Source organism: Lactuca saligna, chromosome 1 (genome assembly GCF_052625555.1).
Source record: "Lactuca saligna cultivar CGN05327 chromosome 1, ASM5262555v1, whole genome shotgun sequence".
Classification (NCBI taxonomy): domain Eukaryota; kingdom Viridiplantae; phylum Streptophyta; class Magnoliopsida; order Asterales; family Asteraceae; genus Lactuca; species Lactuca saligna.
Window position 1 is genome coordinate 183175038 of NC_136417.1, and position 15172 is coordinate 183190209.

Below are 15172 nucleotides of genomic sequence, written 5' to 3' on the forward strand. Positions count from 1 at the left end.
AAATTTCCCCCAAGGATTTTCTCACATGAATGAGGTCTTTGAGAAGAAATGACATAATTAGCATTTTTGTGAGATTTAGCCCAAAGTTTTAGAACAGTTTTTTCTTTCTTCAAGAGGTCTTTAACTTTATCGATTTCAGTAGATAGCGAGGAATTTGATAAGCTAGTAACTCTTAGATTTTCCTGAGTAGTGTCAATAATATTATTTTTCAAGGATAGTTCAGTTTTAAGAAGATCAATTTGATTCTGCATATCTCTTATGATTTGATTCTTCTTAGAATTAAGAACACCGAAATACTCAAACATTTTGATTTTTTCATTCATTAAATAGGAAACAAAATTTTGAACCTGATACATTGAAGGGGAATCAGTGTTGTGCTTCCTGGAGTTTTCAGCTGCATCAGATATATCAGCATCAAACAAACTATTGCTGACTTCACATTCATCAATATCTTCTATCTTAGCCATCAGACATTTAACTTCATCATTTGATGACTCCTCATCAGTCTTCCATTTTTCTTCTTCAACGACAAGAACTTTATGTTCCAAGTTCTCTGCTTTCAGCTTCTCAACCAACTTGTTGTACTTCTGCTTCCAGTATTCCTCCGAGCTTTGGGTTCTTCTTTGATTGCATTCTTTTGCAAAATGATTGCTACCATAGTTAAAGCACTGAGATTTGCCTTTCTTTTCGGTAACATGTTTCTTGATGACATCTAACCTTTTAGAAGATTTCCCATCCATCCTCTTCTGAAACTTTGAGAAATTACGGCCTGATTTCTCAAAAGTCTTCATAATGAACACAACAATAGCAACTACCTTTTCCATATCATCAGTCTCACTTTTAGAAGAATCAGTGTCTGAATGGTTTTCAGTGTCTGATTCTGACACTTGCTTTTTGTTTGAAAATAATGCCACTGATGAGTCATGCTGTGCATCCTTCATCAGCTCCTTTCTGTGGAGCTTGGATTCCTCATAGTATCGAAGGTTTCAATAAAGACTTTGTAAATTCATTGTGCTGATCTTCTCACTATTCTTCAGCACATCAATATGATTTTCCCAACCTGCACGCAGAGAATCCAAAAACTTCTGCACTAGAACAGTTCGATGCTTCAACTGATCTAGTCTCCGCAAATCATTAACAAGAGTATTAAACCTGTTGAAGGTTTGAGTTAGGGTTTCACCTTTCTTTGCAAAGAAATGTTCACACCTTCTATTTAGATCATTTATCTGATGGCCTTGACTTCCTCAGTGCCTTCAAAAGACACACTCATCGTGTCCATCATTTCTTTTGTTGAGATGCAGTTCTGAACCTACCCAAAGACATTATATGGCAAAGCATAGCTGATTGCAGCCCGAGCACGTACATCTAGACAATTCTTTCTTTTATCATCTGTTGTCCATTTCTCCATAGGTGTCTTCTTCGTGTCACCCTCAGGAGCATTGTTTTTCAAGGGCTGATACATCGGAACATATGGACCATCATTGATGATGTCCAACATGTCTTCATCTACAGATTCCAATGCATAGAGAGCTTTGATTTTCCACATAGCAAAATTGGTTTCATCAAATGGAGGAATTTTAGCAGAAGAATGATTTGAAGAATTTAAAGAAGAAGACGATGAAGCCATTTGTTTGATAAGAGAACATTGCACTGATAGCAATTGAAAGTTCCTAAGATCAAACAAATTATCAAACAATGACTATAAACAAGAACAACGAGGATTCATAAAGATAAACTTTCACTAAGAATAATAATCTCATAAAGAGATTATCGAATGCACAAAGCGGCTATTACGTTTTGTGAAAGATGCCCTTTTACAAACTTGTACAAAAGACTATATAGAACTAATCTAGGCAATCCCTACAAATCAAGGATATACCAACTAACTAATAGACGAAAACTATGGTAACTAGATAAGTACCAAATCTGTTACAAAAATTCTGAATATGAAACTATACACTGAGTAATTAATACGCTGATGCTGACGCTGAGTCATACGTTGACGCTGAGTGATCATTCTCAAACATCATCATATTATAAGGTTCGACATTACAAGAGGATAACGATTTTTGACAGTCAGCTTGTTCCGTTCACGGTAGTCTATACACATCCGAAAGGATCCATCTTTCTTCTTCACAAATAATATCGGGGCTCCCCAGGGTGAGGAACTCGGTCTGATGAACACTTTACTAAGTAGCTCATTAAGCTGGCTAGATAACTCCTGCATTTCAGCTGGTTCTAAGCGATATGTAAACTTGGCTACAGGATTTGCTCCAGGAATTAGGTCGATGCGGAACTCGACTTCACGTTAGGGAGGGATTCCCGGGAGCTCTTCGGGAAAGATATCAGGAAAGTTGCAGGCTTTTGGGATGCTCTCGAGGTCTTTAACTTCCTAATTCTTGTTGATTACATGAGTTAGGAATGTGTGGCACTCCTTTTGCAGAAGTTTTTGAGCTTTGAAGCATGAAATGATGTGAGGATTTGAACTAAGTTTATCGCCATAGATCAGTAGAGTCTGGCCAGAGGGAAGATTGAGAAGGATAGATTTTTCGTAACAAAGGATATCAGCATGATTGGGACTCAACGAATCCATGACAATGATAACATCAATGATTTTTATGGAAACTGGCATTAGGTCGATGGGAAAGGAATGATCACTTAGGGTAAGGGTACAACCAATGAATATATCGTTAGCGTTCTCTTTCTCGCTGTTAGCCATCTCAATGGTAAATGTTTCGGTTAATGGTTGAGGATAATGTTTAAGAAGATGTTTGAATGAATGGCTAACAAAACTTCTTTCATCACTGGAATTGAAAAGGATGCAAGCATAAGAGTTGTCGAGAAGGAACGTACCAGTGATGATGATAGGATCGGCGACTGCTTCATCTCGCCCCCACAGTTAGAACTCTCCCAGTGTTGCCAGTTGTTGCTGACTTGGGGAAGTTTCGCTTGAAATTCTCATCTTCACCGTAACCGTAGCAGGCCTGACCGACACCCGCTCTAGAAAGTTGATTGGTTGGTTGGGCTGGGGTTTTGCAGAATCAAATTGTATGCCCCTTTTTACCACATTTAGAGCACAACAATTCACGACATAGACATGGGTTATGGTGGTAGTTACACGTGCCGCATTGAGGGAGGGCACCAGCATACCTACTGGTAGTTGTTTGAGCTGTAGAAGCAATGGCATAAACAACAACAGAGGTAGTAGCAGCTTGGACTACCATAGTTTGTTGCTTCTTTGAGGGCTCTTGCGAAGACTGACCCTTCTTCTACTTCCAAAATTTTCTTTTCTCGTCACTCTTTTTTGTAGGTTCAGGAGCGTTGGCCACTTTGTCGAGATCATCTCCATGGTCGATCAGAGTTTGCGCCAGGCATTTAGCGTTGTGGAATGTGTTTGGATTTGCAGCTAAAACATTTCCCTTGGTTGGTTGGGTAAGCCCCTAGATGAATCTTTCAATATTTTTACTTTCCAGGGTAACTATTCCCGGACAGAGAAGCGCTAGGAATTCAAATCTGGAGGTGTAAGCGGCGACATCGGAACCCTTCATCTTTAGGTTCCAGAGTTCGTGCTCCAATTTCTACATTTCGCCCCGCCGAGAGTGCTCTGCAAGTAGAAGCTCCTTCATGCTCTCCCAACCCATTGCATTGGCTACAGGCAGGGTTAAGGATTTGACTCGACCATTCCACCAAGTCAAGGCTTTATCAGTGAAAGTGTTGGTGGCGAACTTCACCTTGTCAACTTCCGAAAAGGAACATATTTAGTAAATAGACTCGATCTTCTCAAACCATCGAGTAATAACAATAACACCTCCAATACCATTAAAAGGCGTGGGTTTCACATTTATAAAATCTTTTTAGGAACACTCCTTTCGGTGTCCCTGACTACCTTCCTAGTTTTGGGGCTAAGTACCACCTCCTGGCCCGCTGGAACGCCGGGGTTCATTTGAGACATGGTAGCAGCCACAACAGCAGTAAGCGCTGCTTAGAACATGGCGGGATGAAATGGAGAAGGTGGTGGAGTAGGATTGTTGTTCCTTGAGTTGGGTCTTCTTCTTGGAGGCATCTCGATCTAAAATGATCAGGAAAGAGAGGATTGTAAGTCCTCTGAATGGAATCAAGAGATATGGAACAAGAGATATCTCATTATGGCGGATGAAGTGTTCTACTATGCGATAATATATAGGAAAGCTATCAAAAAAAGGGAATTTATTGCTAAAGGAAATGAGTAGCAACAATTAAATGAGGATTTCTATGATGAAGTTGACTCTAGAAAATACTCCCATAGTATTTTATGTTTCGTTGCGACGATGACTCGTTCTTTGGATATTTGGTAAAGTTTAGGCATGCTACATACTACAGTCACTGCCAAGCACATGTTAGCCGTGTCTCGAATGAATATAGTTGATCAGGCTATATTGACCCCAGACGCGACTACATAACTGCCCAGGTTTAACCGCAATGTACAACACCCAGTCACTTATGTTTTGTTCTACTCGTGGTTATGGTTTCTGGCGTTTAGGTATTCTTTTATACTTTTGAAAAATACTTGTATTTTAAAGTATACTTTTAGTTCACAACGCTTCACCCCTTAGTGTTTATAGTTATATACCATGTAAGGTTTGACATACTTAGTTCACTATAAACAAGGGCTCTGATAATCTGTCACACCGCGAAACCGACAGCGGCAACGATCCGGGGTGGACGATGTCATGTAAAGTATCACAACTAATGTAGATAGCAATCGTAGTAAACACAACCATTACGTTACATAGGAATATTTACATTTGTTTGAAAGCAAAGTAATACATGTTTTATATATACATCATTAACAAAAAAGTAAAGACGAGACTTTTATATGCTTTGTCTTCTCCAAAAGAACGTGGGATACCTATCTAACGAGAACCTAAGAATACAAGCAGTTTTATAAGTACCAGCATAAATCTGGTGAGTTCATAATCGGTTTGTTTCTGGTAAAAGAATAAGTTTCCTTTAGTTTTACGAAAAGTTGTTTCCCTAGAAAATCCCATATTTTCTTTTAAAAGTAGTTTGGTTATTCATTTGTTAAACAGTCTGTTCATGAAAAGTAAATTTATCCTAGGAAAAACCCTTATTTTCCTTAAAAGTTAGTGGTTGGTTATCGATCCAGAATGAAGTGTACAAGTATCTACCATACTTGTAATGTTAAGTGAAGTTTCCTGAAAGCCTGGTTATCCTTGAAAAGTACATTAGTATTAACACGTATATAAAACTAATAAGTAGGTAGTAAACTAATTCTTAAGGGTATTATTTCACTAGGTTCATTATTACTAAAAGTAAATCTCCATTATCTAAGTTTGCAAGTTCTATAACCATACGATAAACTAGATATGGCTCGAAACAAGGCCAATATCATTTTATGACTTTTGTCACCCGTAGACCTTCTGGTCCCTATGTAGCTAGCAGCAAGGTGCGGGGTAGTCAGCCCCGTATAGATCTATACAGTCAAGTTACATTCTCCCTCCAGGAGATTCTGGTTACAGGGTGGTCCTCTGTCACACCCCCAAACCAAGGATGGCGGAAACGTCCGGGGGTGGAGGACTTCATGTATAGCATCATAACCACAATTGAAAAGTTACATCACTTGCATATATATATATAATTGAAAAGTTACATCACTTGCATGAATTACATGTTTCAAAATCAATTACAATATGTTGCCAAATTTGAAAAGTTTGACGCCTCAACGTCCCATCCTCAAAAGCACTTGGTAACACGATTAATGCTTTCCTGTGAATACAAGTTGTTTGAAAAGTGTCAACACAAGGGTTGGTGAGTTCATAAGCTTTTATTAATAATCTTATTAGAAGTCTTTCACATGTAAATGTCGCGTTGTTTCAGAAAAATCCGATATTTTCCTCGAAATCCGAAAAAATGTAGCCTTACAACCAAAGACTAGAATGTATGAAAAGTCATCGTTTCTTAGTAGGAAAGTTGTGAGTTTAAAATGAATTGGAAAGTAAATTTATTTTATCAACCTAAAACCTACTTTGGTTTTTATGCAACCCCGTAAACTTTATGAATTGTTGACTCCCTAAGTGAGTCGCTATAATCATACTGTGACTATGTGAACCTGCCACAACGTTTCTCAGGCGTCGCGAAAATGAAATGACATTTGTCACCCGTAGACCTGCAGGTCCCACTGTAGCTAGCAGCGAGGTGTGGGGTGTCAAACCCAATATAGATCTATATACAAGTATCACGTTCTCCCTCAAGGAGATTCTGATTATAACTACCAGGAATTATATCCCGCACTCGGACGTACGGGGAGAGAGAGAGAGAGTCTCACCATAGGTTAACAAGTTTACTTGAAATGTGTGTGAATATAAATCTTTCTTGTATGAATGTACCCTTTTTGTACGAGTGCGTTGAGTGATGTATCATAAACTATACCTATTATAGTTTATCTAAAATGTACGTAATATGTATGAATTCTTTTATGGAAATGTATTAGTATTGTGAATTTATCAAACTATACATTTTATAGTCTAATAATACGTGTTCCAAAATGAATGAATAATATTTAATATTTAATATGAATGTCTTAATTCCAGTTCATAATGATAAACTAACACGGAAACGCATTCAAATATTAGAACTTATGATTATACACTTTGCTCAACATAATACAAAGTGTTATGATATTTACATGCTGTTGGCTAACTTTAGCCATTCTGCCCTGTATTTGGAAAAATCATAGAAAAATCATACGAAGTCGAAAACTAGATCCGTAAATTCTGAGAGTTCACAAAATGTGTCTAGTTTGCTCATAAATTTTATCTCAATTTATAATGACCTCTAACTTGGGTGAAAAAGTCCAAAATCACAGACTGGTCCGGATTGTTGTTTGAAATGATAGGCAGTTTTGTAAAAATCGCCATAAATTGTAGAAAAATCGTATGGAGATGTGCAAGTAGCCATTTTAAAGCTAAAAACTTGAACTATTTGCACCTTGTACAGTTTTGAAAACAAAAATGTGTAAGATGCTCAAAACAGTCCGTGAATAGAGTTGAACTTTTCTGATGAAGGCTGTTAGAAAACTTTTGATAGGTTCTTAGTGTTTTAACTTGTATTCATCCCCCTGAAAACTTGAGAAATCATGAAAATGTAGGGGTATGAACTCACCTTGAGTGATTTCAGTAGATGATTGTTGAAGAATGGAAGTGTTTAATTCAAGAACACTTGGAGATGCCTTGAAGGTTTTCGAGAATCTAACATCATAGTTAGGGAGTTTGTGTAAGCAACCAAAGATTTGAGTAGAATGAAGTGAAATAATAATAGGGAGGATGAATTTTTACTTACTAAGTGTGGAAGAACACTTGAATCCAGCCTTGGATCTCGAAAATTTGTGTAGAAGAGTTTGAGAGAAAAAGTGATGTTTGTTACTTAGTGGAATGAGAGAAATGAGAGAAAATGAGGAGTGTGATTGATTGTTCCAGCTCAAAAACGTGGGAGTGAGTGAAATTTGAGTGTAAGGGAACATTGAAGTGACATAGGTAAGGTGGGGAGGTATGGCTGGTCATAGAGTGGGTGTGGGGTGGTTGCTTGTGACTTTGATTTTTTATTTTTTATTTTTATTTTTATTTTATTTTATTTTATTTTTTTTAAACTAGCAAGGCACAATGGAATATATTACTCCTATAAAGAAAATTGACTCAATCAAGGACGATTTCACAATTAAAGTTCGGATCATACGTCTTTGGACTCAAAAGTCAAGAACAATGTCTTATAATAGTCTATATCCCATTTTTAGTTTAATTTTCTAAATATATGTGTGGTTGTCTATGTGTGTGTATCTCTTTAAAAATTCTGCAATTTCATCATTTTATGACCCCCATTTGCGAAGTTGAGTATTTATTTCCAAAAATGCGAAACTCCAGGGACAATATTTGAAATCTTCTGTTTTCTTCCCCAATTCGCATTCTACTGTGAAATACTTCGCATCTTCATTCTTACACCCTTCGCATCCCTTCGCATTAATCACCTTCGCATTTTCATTCTTACACCCTTCGCATTCCCTTCGCATTAATCACCTTCGCATTTTCATTCTTACACCCTTCGCATCCCTTCGCATTAATCACCTTCGCATTTTCATTCTTACACCCTTCGCATCCCTTCGCATTAATCACCTTCGCATTTTCATTCTTACACCCTTCGCATTCGCGTTTTTCTTCACGAATCATCCCTCAATCATCAATCCAATTGCGAATCAAAAACTCATATGTTCTTGCTTTATCGATTCATCGACTACACTCATACAAATGCGAACAATACTCAATTTCAAAATCGATTGAAACTTATAGCAAAGCTAAATCCAACTTCGCATTAATCACCTTCGCATTTTAACCTAATTGATCAAATGCGATTCACAAAATTTTTTTTTTTTTTATTCCAGATGCGAACACAGCTTAGTTCTTGATTAGTACGAAGGCTTAGGAAATTTTTAACACAAACTTTTCTCCTGTGATGTTTTCCCATTAACATAGCAAGTTATACAACACGAACATAACACTAACCCTAATACACAAGGTTTAATAGAGTTGACCGGCTTGACTTGATGACTTGACTTGACTCAAGATTGACGATTGTCACATCTTCCCCCCGTTAGAGGGAATTTCGTCCCGAAATTTAAATTCGGCTGGGACTTCAAGGGTTTGGGAAAAGATGTGGATACTTTTGCTTCATTTGATCTTCACGTTCCCAGGTAAATTCAGGCCCTCGTTTCGCGTTCCAACGAACCTTCACTATGGGAATGCGACTTTGTTTTGTTCTCTTGATCTCTCGATCCATGATCTCGACGGGTTCCTCCACAAAGTGGAGATTCTCATTAACTTCAATTTCTTCGAGTGGTATTACGAGTGTCTCGTCAGACAGACACTTCTTTAAGTTGGACATGTGGAAGATAGGGTGCACATTACTAAGTTCTTGTGGTAGTCGGAGTTTGTACGCCACCGGACCAATCCTAGCAAGGATCTCGAACGGACCGATGTACCTTGGGTTTAGTTTCCCCCGTTTACCGAAACGTATCACCCCTTTCCAGGGGGAAACTTTTAGTAGTACCCGGTCTCCGACCTGGAATTCTAAAGGTTTGCGTCGCTTATCCGCGTAACTCTTTTGTCGATCACGAGACGCTTTTAGTCTTTCCCGAATTTGAATGATCTTTTCTGTGGTTTCCCTTATGATTTCCGGCCCCGTAAGGGTGCTATCAGGGACTTGCCCTCTGGCTAGCTGAGTATCTCCAACTTCGGCCCAACACAGTGGCGACCTACACTTGCGGCCGTAGAGAGCTTCGAATGGGGCGACTCCAATGCTAGTGTGATAACTGTTATTATAAGAGAATTCGATAAGCGGTAGATGGGTATCCCATGCCTTACCAAAATCTATCACACAGGCTCTCAGCATGTCTTCCAACGTCTGGATGGTTCTCTCGCTTTGTCCGTCCGTTTGTGGATGGTAGGCCGTACTCATGTCTAACCTGGTTCCCAGAGACTTTTGTAGGGACTGCCAGAAACGCGAGGTGAATCTACTATCTCGATCCGAGATAATGGATGTTGGTACACCATGTAGTCGTACGATCTCCTTAATGTACGTCCTGGTCAACTTTTCCATCTTGTCTGTTTCCTTTATTGGCAGGAAGTGCGCGGACTTGGTCAATCTGTCCACAACCACCCATATGGTATCCATCCCACCTGATGTCTTAGGCAGTTTGGTTACGAAGTCCATGGTTATTCGCTCCCACTTCCACTCGGGTATATCTGGTTGCTGAAGTAGTCCTGATGGCTTCTGATATTCCACCTTGACCTTGGCGCAAGTGAGGCACTTGCTCACATAAGTAGCAACTTCAGCCTTCATGTTTGGCCACCAGTATACCCTTTTGAGGTCTAGATACATCTTATCTGACCCCGGATGAATGGAGTATCGAGTCTTGTGGGCCTCATCCATTACAACGTCTCGGTATCCACCGAACTTCGGTGTCCAGATTCGATTCATGAGATAACGAGCTCCATCCTCTCTGACTTCCAAGTTCTTATCCATCCCCCTTAGTGCTTCGCTTGCCACGTTTTCTGGTTTCAGGGCTTCAAATTGGGCGTCCTTGATCTGAGTGGCCAGTTGGGAGTGGATGGTCATGGCTAGGGATTTTACTCGGCGACCCGAGTATTCTTTCCTGCTTAAGGCATCGGCTACTACATTAGCCTTGCCTGGGTGGTAGCGAATTTCACATTCGTAGTCATTCAGTAATTCCACCCATCGTCTTTGGCGCATGTTTAGTTCTTTCTGATTGAGAATGTGTTGAAGACTTTTGTGATCAGTGAAGATGGTGCACTTGGTGCCGTAGAGGTAGTGCCTCCAAATCTTCAGGGCGAACACCACAGCTCCCAATTCAAGGTCGTGGGTTGTGTAATTAACTTCATGTGTCTTCAGTTGTCTTGATGCATAAGCGATGACTTTTCCCCTTTGCATGAGCACACAGCCGAGGCCTTGATTTGAAGCATCGCAATACACCACAAAATCGTCAGTTCCTTTTGAAAGAGACAAGACTGGTGCGCTGCATAGGGCTTGCTTTAGTGTCTGGAAGGCGGCTTCTTGTTTATCTTCCCATTCGAACACCACCCCTTTCTGAGTCAAGGTGGTGAGAGGCTTAGCGATTTTGGAGAAGTTTTGTATGAATCTTCGATAGTAGCCTGCGAGTCCTAAAAACTGTCGGATTTCTGTCGGCGTTGTAGGTGTTGACCAATCTTCGATTGCTTTGATCTTCGAGGGGTCCACATGTATTCCTTCTTTGCTTATTACGTGGCCAAGGAATCCTACTTCTCGGAGCCAAAATTCACACTTTGAGAATTTAGCGTAAAGCTTTTCGGTCCTTAAAACCTCCAGAACTAGTCGTAGGTGATGTCTGTGCTCTTCTTCGCTCCTCGAATAGACCAGGATATCGTCGATGAATACAATGACGAATTTATCCAAGAAGGGTCGACACACTCGATTCATCAAATCCATGAACACCGCGGGCGCGTTAGTTAACCCGAATGGCATCACTACAAACTCATAGTGCCCATAGCGAGTTCTGAATGCCGTCTTGGGGATATCCTCTTCTTGAACTCGCAGTTGATGATAGCCCGACCTCAGGTCGATTTTTGAAAAGTAGCTGGCTCCTTGGAGCTGGTCGAAGAGGTCATCGATTCGGGGTAGGGGATAACGGTTCTTGATAGTGAGTTTGTTTAGTTCTCGATAGTCTATGCACATACGGAAAGAACCATCCTTCTTCTTTACAAATAAGACTGGTGCTCCCCAAGGTGAGAAGCTTGGCCTGATGAACCCTTTGCTCAATAGTTCATTCAATTGGCTGGATAGTTCTTGCATTTCTGCCGGTGCTAAGCGATAGGGAGCCCTGGCGACGGGGGTAGCTCCTGGGATTAAGTCGATCCGAAATTCGACTTGCCTTGCGAGTGGTACACCAGGCAGATCGTCTGGGAAAACATCAGGGAAGTTGCATACTTCTGGAATTTCTTTGATGTCCTTCACCTCTTGTTTCTTATCTACGATGTGGGCTAAGAAAACATGGTATTGCTTTCGGAGGTACTTTTGGGTTTTAACACAAGAGATGATTTGTAGGTTCGCACTAGGTTTATTGCCATAAACGGTGAGAACGTTGCCATTCGGCAGATTGAGGCGGACGGCCCTTTCGTAACATAGAATGTCGGCACGATGAAGGCTTAGCCAATCCATACCAATGATTATATCGAAGCTTTTTATGGTGACCGGCATAAGGTCGATTTTGAACAAATGGTTGTCTAGAGTGAGAGTACACCCTATGTAAATATCATTAGCGCGCTCAACTTTTCCATTTGCCATTTCTACGATGTAAGAATCTTCTAGTGGTTGAGAATTTTGCTTAAGTATATGTTTGAATTGGTGACTTATGAAACTTCTTTCTGCCCCACTATCGAAAAGTACGCATGCATAAGAGTTATTGAGGAGGAACGTACCAGTAACCACAGAGGGATCCTTGACTGCTTCTCCCTGCCCTAAAGTTAGGACCCTCCCTACACCCCCAGCATTAGGGGCTCGTGCCTTGGGGCAGTTCCTCCTGAAGTGTCCCGTTTCACAACACCCATAGCAGGTCTGGCTTGCTCCAGTGTTGGCGGTCGTAGCGACTTGTGTGGCGGGTTGGGTAGTCGTTCTACAGAATCGTGCAGTGTGCCCCTTTTTGTTACAGTTATTGCAGTGTGACTCACGACAAGCACCGTTATGGTGGTAGTTACACTTGTTGCACTTGGGAAGAGTTCCTGCATACTGTTTCGGTGGCGCTGGAGCGGCAGCAGTAGTGGCGGCGCGAACAGCAACAATCGGTTGCTTTTTGGCGGGGTCCTGAATTGGTTGTTTCCTTTTATTTCCCCAGAACTTCCTCTTGTTGTTCCCTCCTTTTGTTCGGTCGGTGGTGGTTGTCACGGTACCACGGCTAGCCCTGTGATCTATGAGTTGTTGTGCCAATTCCTTGGCACTCTCAAAGGTAGTGGGTTTCGAGGCCAAGACACTATCTTGAATCTGGGATGATAGGCCCCAGAGATATCGTTCCACCTTTTTCTCTTCTGGAGTGACCATTGTTGGACAGAGGAGTGCTAGGTCGTTGAAACGGGCAGTATAAGTTTCAAGATCAGTGCCTGTCATCCTGAGGTTCCAAAGTTCTTCTTCAAGTTTTTGTATTTCGCCCCTCGGGCAGTATTCCTTCAACATTAGAGCTTTCAAATCCTCCCAGCTGATCGCGTTAGCTACTGCAGGAGTAAGTGACTTAACTCGGCCATTCCACCAAGTGAGTGCTTTTCCAGTGAAAGTGAATGCCGCATACTTGACCTTGCTCGCTTCGGGACAAGCGCAGATTTCAAAAACTGCCTCGGTCCTTTCGAACCATTGCACCAGTGTGATGACGCCCCCGCTTCCATTGAAAGGATCGGGTTTGCCATTCGTGAAGTCTTTGTAAGTGCACTCCCTCGTACGCCCCGTGCTGTCCCCATGAATGGAATTGGTAGCTCCGGATCCAGAACCGCCGGAACCATGGGTTCCCATTTGCGACATTGCTGCCGCCACGGCTGCCGTCACTGCAGCCTGGAACATTGCAGGATCAAACTGCGGAGGTGGTGGTGGAGGCGGCACTGGGTTGTTGGAAGGCCTTGGTCTTTTCCTTGGTGGCATGGTTCTGTCATAAAAAAAAATGACTAGTCGGTAAGACTTCAATAGTGATAACGAGTCGAGTGTTACTGGTTTTATCCCTCTTGTATTTTATCATAACTTTATTATTCGTAATTGTTTGTGTGATCAGGTTATGATGTATAGTGTCCAACATTCAATAAATAAAATACATGCCAAATTTCATTGATAACTTTTAGTACATAACGCTTAGAGAGAAAAGTTTGACCTCATAGGGGTCTACATTACATCGTTACAAAAGGTAGTTTTTTTTTTTTTTTGGCATTACAAAACCCCTTTGAATAGTGTAATCACATAATCGCAGGGTCGACCTACATACGAGGAGTAGCACCAACGCGTACTCATAAAATTCTACTACCTAGACGGGAGAATAGCAACGAGCTCTAATCACTGCGACCCTTCTTTGACGGAGGCTGCGATGATGTCGATGCGCCCTGTAGTTCCGCCAATTTGCGTTCGGCTGCAACCATTCTCTCTTCGAGTGCCATGTATCTTTCCCGATACTCTCTTGTTTCTGCTTGAGCCGCGAGAAGGTCTCTAATGAGTTGGACTCGGTGGTGGGAGTCTCGTTCCAGGTTTCTGGTGCGATCCGTAGCAGACTGTACAATGGCACTTAACTCCCGGACCTGATCTGTCGTTGTCCTACCACGATCATCCATTCTTGCCATTCGCTGTATCGTGACGGGGAGAGCCCTATCAGCCGGTCCACCATGAGTGAGATCATAGTAACCTCGTTGGTAGCCATATGGTGACCGTTGGCGTTGTTGTCGGCTCCATCTTTCGATCGTTGTTACCCAAGGGGGTTCAGGTCCATTGTAACCAAAACGGTGCGCGGGTACCCTCGCGATGTAGGGAGGGTTGAATACTTCTGGTGGTTCCTCCGCTTCGTTCCCAACCATGACTACCTCATCACCTTCCTCTTCTTCCTCTTCTTCCTCTTCTTCCTCTTCTTCTTGGTTGTCTTCCTCTTCTTCCTCTTCTTCCTCTTGTTCGTCTTCCTCCTTGGGCTCCTCCTCGGGATCCTCCTCGGGATCCTCTTCGGGATCTTCCTCGGGTTCCTCTTCGGGATTCTCCTCGGGCTCGTCTTCAATCCATCCCGCGTTTCCCTGATTGGGAAAGTAGGGGTCCCCGGGTATGTGAAATCCGGCAATGTCGTCTGCACGAGAAACGGGGTTAAGAAGTATGTATCGGAAAATAATAATTTGGCGCTATAGAAACGTACAAATACTCCTATAGTATTTTTAAATGTTTATATTTGGTTCTTAGCGTGTTCTTTATGGAGTGTTATTAGGTTTTCAGATTTGTCGCTCATTACGACTATTCCTTAGTGTGCGTAAGTTACTTCTTGGACGGATATAGTTGATCAGGCTATATCCTTCCCAGAACTGATTACACATGCTAAGGCGTATTAATAATGTTCGACTCCTCCTCTTTCAATTTACGTTCTCCTAAGTTATGACACCATGCTAGTATAGAATGCATGCAAGTATACTTTAAAACAAGAAATTATTTGTTTTCTAAAAGTACAACTCTTTAAATCACTTTAAGAATCAGAGACTTTTAGTCCCAAATGTGTTTATAGTTTGTATATCTTATGTGGTTGATATACTGAATTCACTATAAACCGTGCTCTGATACCAATCTGTCACACCCCCAAACCAAGGATGGCGGAAACGTCCGGGGGTGGAGGACTTCATGTATAGCATCATAACCACAATTTCAATAGTAATTCAAGCAAACACAACCAACATATATATAATTGAAAAGTTACATCACTTGCATGAATTACATGTTTCAAAATCAATTACAATATGTTGTCAAAATATGAAAAGTTTGACGCCTCAACGTCCCATCCTCAAAAGCACTTGGTAACACGATTAATGCTTTCCTGTGAATACAAGTTGTTTGAAAAGTGTCAACACAAGGGTTGGTG